Source organism: Triturus cristatus, chromosome 8, assembly GCF_964204655.1.
Source record: "Triturus cristatus chromosome 8, aTriCri1.1, whole genome shotgun sequence".
Lineage (NCBI taxonomy): Eukaryota > Metazoa > Chordata > Amphibia > Caudata > Salamandridae > Triturus > Triturus cristatus.
The window spans coordinates 605867457-605878414 of NC_140591.1; positions in this window are offsets into that span (position 1 = coordinate 605867457).

Below are 10958 nucleotides of genomic sequence, written 5' to 3' on the forward strand. Positions count from 1 at the left end.
AAATATCTGTATCAGTCTCTCACTTTGTGTATAAGTGGCTGCATGGGTTGGTGAGTAGCTACATGGGTGCCTATTTAGGTTATTAGTTGTTTTTTTGAGTATCAGTCTGAGTGTCTGCATGGTTCGGTGGGGGGTATTACGTAGTGCATCGGTGCATGAATGAGTGACTCACTGTTTGTATGTGTTGAACACAGCATGTGTGCAGGACTGTATGGGTGGATGAGTGTGTGTATGGGTGTGTTAGTGAGTGAATGACTGTCTCAATAGTGTCTTCAGGAGTAACTACATACGTTTTAAACTAGTATATGTGACTATTGGTGTATATATGTGAGTATATGTGAAAGTGAGAGATTGAAAGAGTTCCTGTATGAATAAGTATGTGTTTCTATAAGTGATTGTTTAAAAGACTAAGTATGTGTAAGTTTCCGTAGAAGTAAGTGTGGTGGTGTGTGTATAACTGTATATGCAAGTAAATGTATGTTTGATTCTTTATTAGCATGAGTGACTATGTGTGTGAGTAACTCTATGGATGAGTGGCATTGTGTAACAGGATGTATAGATGTATGAGTACATATGATGAGTGAGTACATGTATGAGTGACTGTATAGGACTGTTGGTGAATGAGTGGATGTGTATGTGGATCTTAGAATTACTGAAGAGGTTGTTGTAACTGGTATTGGTATGTCCATTGTTTTGAAATTTTTAGTCTCTATTTTTGAATGTGTGTATCAAAGCTTATATTAAGGTGAGAGGAGGTCTGCCACTCTATCACAAGGATGATGTCATCAGTGATGTCATCAGTGATGTCATTTGAGATGTCATCAGTGATGTCATGAGTGATGTCACTGACCATGTCATGAGTGATGTAATATGTGACGTCATCAGCAGTGCATTGCGGGCGCGCGAGTTATAGTTAGCTGAACTAACTATAACGGGGCAATTTCATTGGTTTTTTACGAGTAAAATGTCCAGCTAACTATAACATGTGTGAAACCTATGGTTTTTTCACTGAATTTCTAAGGTTTTTTAAATGCTAATTCCTAACTATAACGTGTGTGAAACCTATGGTTTTTTCAGTGAATTTCTAAGGTTTTTTAAATGCTAATTCCTAACTATAACGTGTGTGAAACCCATGGTTTTTTCAGTGAATATATATATATATAAAATAATAGATATTAAATATATTAAATAATCAGACTAATTATAAAAAATAAAGTAGATCTATTATACATTTTAACAAATATAACAAATAAACTTAATTAAAAAGGTTAAACTCACATACATAATTACCTACTGGCAGTCGCCAGTAGGTAGTTATAGTTAGGACCTATTTTCCATAGGAAATCCGCAACATTCTATTTGGAATAACGTTGGCGCCGATAGACGAATGGTCGCGAAATTTTCCAAACTTTTGGCCAGCTCCGGTCTGCTCCTATCCTGAAAATTTCACAGTGATTCGTCAAGCGGGGGCCGAGAAAAAAGGGGGGTCCAAAAAACGCGTTTTCCCCATGTATTTTCCCATAGAACCTGATGACGCAGCTACAGCCCGAACTGCTGAACGGAATTACACCAAATTTGGCAAAGAGGTGGTCCTCAGTTCAGACTTGTGCCTTTTGCTTAAGTGGTGTAAATCCGTTCAGTAGTTCCTGAGAAAATTAGAGTTAAAAAGACATATATATCTGGGCGGAGCCTAACCACACATCTCATCGTGAGATCTGATTGGCTGTCAGTACTTCATCCAAGAAGTGTTGGCAGCCATCTTGGGACCAATCTACATGATAGCACCTCATTAAAAAGCATTGCAGTTAATAAAAGGTTTTAAGACTTTAGTTACATTATAAATCATTTGTTGATGGCACCATACTCATTTTAGGAATTGTGGTGTGTTCTAAGGTGATTTTACCATGTGAAAAAGCCTTCTGCTGTGATATCATGAATCACGTTTGGGAGAAAACTATTTTCTCATGCTTTTCCCACACTCAATCTTACAAGGGGCCAGGGGGGCCGAAACCTCAATCAATGATCATCAGAGACAGTTTCTGGGCATTAATGGAAATTGAATCTATAGCGAGGCGGGTAAAACAGAAGAAAACATAATAAAAATACTCTCCTGGAACATCGCAGGAGCAAAACACATCTTAAACCACAGTAGAAAAACAGCTGCCTGGGACCAATATGACATCATAGCACTGCAGGAAACGTGGTTAATGGAGCCAATTGATGTACCAGGAAGATTATGCTTCCATGAAATCGCGACGCGCACCCAGCGCTACGGCCGAGCAAGGGGGGGTTATCTATTTACGTATCCACTGCATTAAAGATAAACGCCTCTCATATGCCTACTTCAACAATGGACATGCAAATTATTAAGCTGGAGAGTACAATAAAACATGTGGCAAGAACAATGGTCCTAATCAACATATACGCCCACCCGAAAAAACTGCAAAAAAAAGAACTATTCACACGTTTCGTTAATATGATAACTTCCATTCGCCTTGACCACCCAAGTTGGGAGATTATGGCTACAGGTGACTTTAACACCAATCTTCTACATCAATCGGAAGAAGAGGATAACATCTCAGTGGCAAACGAAATGTGGAACGTCGAATCTCAGGAGGTAATTCCGCCCTCAAAGAGAGACAAACTGGGCAAACATTTGGTGTGGGACCTGGAACGACTCGGTCTACGGGTAATAAATGGAAGATGCATGCATGATAAACCCCCAGCTGCAACATACATAGGTCACAACACAAACTCGATCCTGGATTACACATTAGTAACTCTGCCCCTGCTGAGCTTAGTCAAAAAATTTCAAATAATTAGCTCTCTGGACAGCGATCACTCAATGCAACACATTGAGATGAAACTAAGTTCCCCTAGGTATGCAATTGCTCCAACCATACCAGGCCAACTCTCAACAATTAATTTGAAGCGGTTAAAGTGGACAAGCATCACACTACCTCAAATAGCGCTGGACGCAAAGAAACTATTACAAACAGTCACGGCAGAGAAGGATCTATGTTCAAAAACTTGGGCAAATTTCCTGGAAATACAACCAAGATCCAGCAGCAAGGCTAAGAGGCAGAATAGTCCAATGACCAAAACCAAATTCTCGATTACCACACTAGCTATGAAGAAACACCTTCAAAAGCTCACAAGACGGATTCAAGGTTCTAGGACAAACCAAAGCATTTGGCAAGAAGTCCGGCTGATAAGGAAGCAATATAAAAAGCTAGTATGGATGGAAAAAAGGAATAAGATCAATGACTTCTGGGCCAAACTAGTGTATAACACAAAAAAAGGAGATTCCAAGGCGTTCTGGGCGCAAGTCAACTCCATCAATAGATCAGCACAACCCATAAGTATGACATGCATCCCTGAAAACGATTGGGCCCAGCACATAGTCGACACATTCTCGGTAAAACCGGGGGAGCATCAGGTCACGATGGCTACAACGGTATCCGAATCTCCTAAAAACATGGTACAGGAATGCAAGCTTGTTCACAGGCTCAATGGCACGCCCGATTGCCTGGATCAATCAATGTGGTCAGCCGACGATCGACGAATATCATCAATAATTAAGAAAGGCAAGCAAGAGTGTGCACCAGGGCCAAATGGAATCCCGCAGGCGATCTATAAAGAAGACCCCAAGTTCTGGGCATGCAAATTCAACCTTCTGTTCCGGACAATCAGCAACTCAGGTCGGGTTCCGGAAAGTTGGAGGGGTGCTATCATTAACCCCATCTACAAAGGCGGAGACCGCAAAAATCCATCAAACTACCGCTTAATTGCCCTGATCGATGCAGAGGCAAAATACTATGCTTCCTTGGTTCTAGCAGATTTGGCACAATGGTCGGATACGAACAACAAGATCCCGTTAAATCAGACAGGGTTCCGTCGCGGAACTGGAACAATGGCAAATGCAATGGCACTGTGCTTGCTCGGCGAAAACAGTCTACATAACCATCGGGAATTATATACCTGTTTCGTCGATTTTAAGGCGGCCTTTGATCGTGTAAATAGGAACTTACTATGGGCCAAATTAAAGCAGCAGGGTCTACCGGAGTCAATCCTATTGCCAATCATAGATCTGTATAGTAACACCTGGATGCAGGTAAAAATCAACAATGGGCAAAGGTTAACAAGAAAGATCTATACCTTTGACGGATTAAAACAAGGCTGTGTGTTGGCTCCCCATCTTTTCAACTTGTTTATGGCCGACCTAACAGTAAGCCTTGACCTGATCAATGCACATCCCCCCCGGCTGGGTACGCTTCGTATAACACACTTATCCTACGCCGACGATGTGGTCCTGCTAAGTCAGACAAGAATAGGCCTGCAACGCCTTCTACACGAGCTGACTCGCTACACAAAGCAGAACATGCTAGAAATAAATAGCACAAAAACAAAAACAATGGTCATAACCCGACGCAACAACCCATCGCCAACCTTCCTAATAGATAATGTCAAGCTGGAAGCGGTTGGAAGTTACAAGTACCTTGGGATACTGTTGGACAAGCGCCTTAATTTCCAGGCACAATTCATCAGCATGGAAAAGAAGGGCATGGCCCTAATGCACGCTTTCATGAGTTTAGCAACTGAACTCAAAGGTCCCTTGGTTTCGCCTCCGCTAACAATAATGAAAGCTAAATTAATTCCAACGATAGCTTACGGGAGCGTACTGCATCATGGCAAGAGTGCACAACTTTTGGACAAAGTGCAAATGAAAATCTATAAACATGTCCTCGCGCTACCAAGTAACGCATCACCGGCCCAAATAAGACTGGAACTCGGCCTGAAATCCCAAGTGCTGTTGAGGAATTATGAGACCATAAAATTCTGGTACGACGTCTGGATGAACCAAGAGATTATGCTCTATCGAGTTATGTGGGCAACTATCACTAAAAATCCAAATTCAAATCATGCTAAGTATCTTAAAATGTCAATAGAATCAACAAATCTGGCAGGCCTCTGGGAATCTAAGCTCCCAGTACCTTCATTTAAACAGTTGGTTAGGAAGGCAGCCATTAGTCACTCATTGCTGGACGACAAAACAGCTTTTAGCCGCCGGTCTCATGCTTGGATGACACTCCATTCTTACAAAAAACTTGTGCCGGCGCTATTCTTGGACCTCGCATTCTCACCTTTCACTAAACGTAAATTCCTCAATATAAGGTTGGGCAACCTGCCAACTAATGCCGATCAACCAAAGTGGAAGTCCCAAGAAAGTGAAAGGTGCGGGTTATGTGGCGCAGCAAGACAAGATTTTGTCCACCTGATTTGTATATGCCCGGCTCTCACACAGGAACGTCGCAATTGGTTGAAAACCAAGTTAAAGGAGTACGGAACACGTACATGTCGGTCCGCTGTCATACAAACTTTATGTACAGTAGACCCACAATTCATTTGTAGGACAATCAAGTTCATCGAACTTTTTGAGAAAAAGCAAAAATTACTAGCAAACTGTTGAACTAGGAATATGTTACTTCTTACGGTTGCAAGTCATCCGTTCTTATCTTCATGTTTTATTTTTTATTTATTTATTTATTTTTATCACGTTTACAGTAGTGTAAATTTTTTATGTCTTAGTATATTGTCGTATTTATATTTTGTAATGGTTTTTATTAACTATACAATAAAGCATTTACTGGTTACTAAGGTGATTTTATCACATGTGAAAAAGCCTTCTGCTGTGATATCATGAATCACGTTTGGGAGAAAACTATTTTCTCATGCTTTTCCCACAGAGGTTTGCAAGGTGATCTATAAGCTAAACTGAGAGCATATTTTCTGTAAATTCACATTATCTTTCTCAGTCATGTGAGAATGAAGTCTGACATTCTCAGTAAAACATGTACATCCAACAAGGGCAGAGACTGTCAGTTGATTCCTTTGTGTTCTACTGCAGCTTCCCAGAGTGTTCTAAAGAACAACTAGAGCGCTAACAGTCCTACTTATGACAAACGTATTGCACACCTGAAGCCATCTTGATTGGAATAAAGTGGTAACTCTTAAAACATTTAATTTAAAAAGGAACAAATTGAGGGGGTTCATTTTGCCATAGAAAGTATGATTAGTGCTGCAGAAAGAAAAATTAGTGCACATTTTGAGTGACTTCTCAAATCCTCTTCTATTTCATTAAAAAATTCTGACATGCAGACTGAAACATGCACTTTCAATACCAGCAGCAGACTTCAATGGTGAGCAGTAGCTTTACTACAGTGATCTAATAAGCATCTAGAGTGCTAACATTCTGAATTTATGGCAAATGTGTGACACATCTGAATGCCTTCTTGATGGAATCAAAGTAAAAAATTGAAAGTATTTCCTACTGAAGAGACTGTAGTAAATGAGGAAATTAGGAAACTTCATAACAAATAAGTCTCCCAAAATGGCCACCAGAGACAAAAGAGCCCAAATGTAGCCCAAATATCACCCAGATGTAGCCCAAGTACAGCCCAATGACAGAATGTCCCAGAGTGTTCTAACGAACAACTAGAGCGCTAACAGTCTTACTTATGACAAAAGTATGGCACACCTGAAGCCATCTTGATTGGAATAAAGTGTTAACACTTAAAACATTTAATTTACAAAGGAACAAAATGAGGGGGTTCATTTTGCCATAGAAATTATGATTAGTGCCGCAGAAAGAAAACTTAGGGCACATTTTGATTTCTCAAATCTTCTTCTATTTCATAAACAAATTCTGACATGCAGACTGAAACATGCACTTTGAATACCAGCAGCAGACTTCCCTGGTGAGCAGTAGCTTTACTACAGTGATCTAAAGAGCAACTAGAGTGCAAACATTCAGAATTTATGGCAAATGTGTGACACATCTGAATGCCTTCTTGATGGAACAAAAATAAAAAAACTGAAAGTATTTGCTACTGAGGAAACTGCAGTAAATGAGGAAATTAGGAAACTTCATAACAAATAAATCTCCCAAGATGGCCACCAGAGACAAAAGAGCCCAAATGTAGCCCAAATATCACCCAGATGTAGCCCAAGTTTAGCCCAATGACAGAATGTCCCAGAGTGTTCTTAAGAACAACTAGAGCGCTTACTGTCTTACTTATGACAAAAGTATGGCACACCTGAAGCCATCTTGATTGGAATAAACTGGTAACACTTATAACATTTAATTTAAAAAGGAACACAATGAGGGGGTTCATTTTGCCATAGAAATTATGATTACTGCTGCAGAAAGAAAACTTAGGGCACATTTTGATTTCTCAAATCTTCTTCTATTTCATAAACAAATTCTGACATGCAGACTGAAACATGCACTTTGAATACCAGCAGCAGACTTCTCTGGTGAGCAGTAGCTTTACTACAGTGATCTAAAGAGCAACTAGAGTGCAAACATTCAGAATTTATGGCAAATGTGTGACACATCTGAATGCCTTCTTGATGGAACAAAAATAAAAAAACTGAAAGTATTTGCTACTGAGGAGACTGCAGTAAATTAGGAAATTAGGAAACTTCATAACAAATAAATCTCCCAAGATGGCCACCAGAGACAAAAGAGCCCAAATGTAGCCCAAATATCACCCAGATGTAGCCCAAGTTTAGCCCATTGACAGAATGTCCCAGAGTGTTCTTAAGAACAACTAGAGCGCTTACTGTCTTACTTATGACAAAAGTATGGCACACCTGAAGCCATCTTGATTGGAATAAACTGGTAACACTTATAACATTTAATTGAAAAAGGAACACAATGAGGGGGTTAATTGTGCCATAGAAATTATGATTACTGCTGCAGAAAGAAAACTTAGGGCACATTTTGATTTCTCAAATCCTCTTCTATTTCATAAACAAATTCTGACATGCAGACTGAAACATGCACTTTGAATACCAGCAACAGACTTCTCTGGTGAGCAGTAGCTTTACTACAGTGATCTAAAGAGCAACTAGAGTGCAAACATTCAGAATTTATGGCAAATGTGTGACACATCTGAATGCCTTCTTGATGGAACAAAAATAAAAAAACTGAAAGTTTTTGCTACTGAGGAAACTGCAGTAAATGAGGAAATTAGGAAACTTCATAACAAATAAATCTCCCAAGATGGCCACCAGAGACAAAAGAGCCCAAATGTAGCCCAAATATCACCCAGATGTAGCCCAAGTTTAGCCCAGAATGTCCCAGAGTGTTCTTAAGAAAAACTAGAGCGCTTACTGTCTTACTTATGACAAAAGTATGGCACACCTGAAGCCATCTTGATTGGAATAAACTGGTAACACTTATAACATTTAATTTAAAAAGGAACACAATGAGGGGGTTCATTTTGCCATAGAAATTATGATTACTGCTGCAGAAAGAAAACTTAGGGCACATTTTGATTTCTCAAATCTTCTTCTATTTCATAAACAAATTCTGACATGCAGACTGAAACATGCACTTTGAATACCAGCAGCAGACTTCTCTGGTGAGCAGTAGCTTTACTACAGTGATCTAAAGAGCAACTAGAGTGCAAACATTCAGAATTTATGGCAAATGTGTGACACATCTGAATGCCTTCTTGATGGAACAAAAATAAAAAAAACTGAAAGTATTTGCTACTGAGGAGACTGCAGTAAATGAGGAAATTAGGAAACTTCATAACAAACAAATCTCCCAAGATGGCCACCAGAGACAAAAGAGCCCAAATGTAGCCCAAATATCACCCAGATGTAGCCCAAGTTTAGCCCAATGACAGAATGTCCCGAGTGTTCTTAAGAACAACTAGAGCGCTTACTGTCTTACTTATGACAAAAGTATGGCACACCTGAAGCCATCTTGATTGGAATAAACTGGTAACACTTATAACATTTAATTTAAAAAGGAACACAATGAGGTGGTTCATTTTGCCATAGAAATTATGATTACTGCTGCAGAAAGAAAAATTAGGGCACATTTTGACTTCTCAAATCCTCTTCTATTTCATAGAAAAAAAATCTGACATGCAGACTGAAACATGCACTTTGAATACCAGCAGCAGACTTCCCTGGTGAGCAGTAGCTTTACTACAGTGATCTAATGAGCAACTAGAGTGCTAACATTCAGAATTTATGGCAAATGTGTGACACATCTAAATGCCGTCTTGATGAAACCAAAATAAATAACTGAAAGTATTTGCTACTGAGGAGACTGCAGTAAATGAGGAAATTAGGAAACTTCATAACAAATAAATCTCCCAAGATGGCCACCAGAGACAAAAGAGCCCAAATGTAGCCCAAATATCACCCAGATGTAGCCCAAGTTTAGCCCAATGACAGAATGTCCCAGAGTGTTCTTAAGAACAACTAGAACGCTTACTGTCTTACTTATAACAAAAGTATGGCACACCTGAAGCCATCTTGATTGGAATAAACTGGTAACACTTAAAACATTTAATTTAAAAAGGAACACAATGAGGGGGTTCATTTTGCCATAGAAATTATGATTAGTGCTGAAGAAAGAAAAATTAGGGCACATTTTGATTGACTTCTCAAATCCTCTTCTATTTCATTAAAAAATTCTGATATGCAGACTGAAACATGCACTTTTAATACCAGCAGCAGTCTTCCGTGGTGAGCAGTAGCTTTACTACAGGGATCTAATGAGCAACTAGAGTGCTAACATTCCGAATTTATGGCAAATGTGTGACATATCTGAATACCTTCTTGATGGAATCAAAGTAAAAAACTGAAAGCATTTCCTACTGAGGAGACTGCAGTAAATGAGGAAATTATGAAACTTCATAACAAATAAATCTCCCAAGATGGCCACCAGAGACAAAAGAGCCCAAATCCAGCACAAATATCACCCAGATGTAGCCCACATGTAGCCCAATGACAGAAGTGTGCAAAACACTTATTTGTTGTGTATTTGCAGTTTTATATAGGGCAGACTTGTCAGGTATTGGAGTGCTTTATATGAGCATTGGTTACATCACACAAGATCACATTCATTTTGGTTGTAGACATGGGGAGATTAAGTGATTTGATCAGAATCACAGAATGTTGAGCTGAAGCAGAAACTCCAACCTGGTTCCCCAGTTGCAAAGTTTGCAGCTCTGGAAGTAACACCACATCCTCTCCCCCAGTTGCAACATTTAATCAAGTGGTCAACTGGATAAAAAAACATAAAGATTACAAATAATTTAAAAGTTCTTTGTCGCTATTTGAAAACTCAGAAAATGTGTCCTCATTTTAGTTTTTTAGAGCAATAACCATCATTTTGATGCAAATAAGACCCTCTCATATATGTAATTTCTAAAGGAAATGCTCTAGGTATTACAGTTTTGATTACATCAAGATGACGTCAGGCGTTCCACACTTTTGTAATAAATATAGAATGTTAGCAATCTAGTTGTTCATTGGGATACTGTTGAGAGGCAGAGGCCAGGGGCACGGACTCTGAAAATTGAAGGCAGGTAGGAGAGTGCAGAGGCAACAATTTGACCACACTGGGCAGGCAGGAAGGGCAGTGGGAGCACAACAGACTATGGAGGGCAGTGGAAAGGGGGGCAGGGGAAACAAACCAACAATACAGGACTGGCAAGAGAGGCTGTGGCAATATAATAGACCATTGTGGGCAGAAGTCAGAGGCAGTGGTAGTACAACCATACATGCCAACAGACCCGTTTCAGCCAGGAAACGTCCAATGTTTTTAAGCTCAAATGGCCTTTATTTGATCTGTCTCCTGTCTACAGTCTCCTCTTTTTCAATGTAACTCAAAGGGGAAAATTAATACCCCAGTTTTTTTTCAAAATCTCCCTCTTACCAAGCTCAAAATGTTCGCAAGTATGGTACATTAGATCAGGCAGGAGGAATTGGGGTAGGGACATGGACTCGGATAACAGAGGACAGGAGGGACATGGAGAGGTACACCAAACTGACCCTACAGGGCAGGCATCAGGGTTTGCAGCAGCACAATACACCACACAGGGCATGCGGGACGGGAGTGCAGCACAACAATCCATAGAAAGCAATAG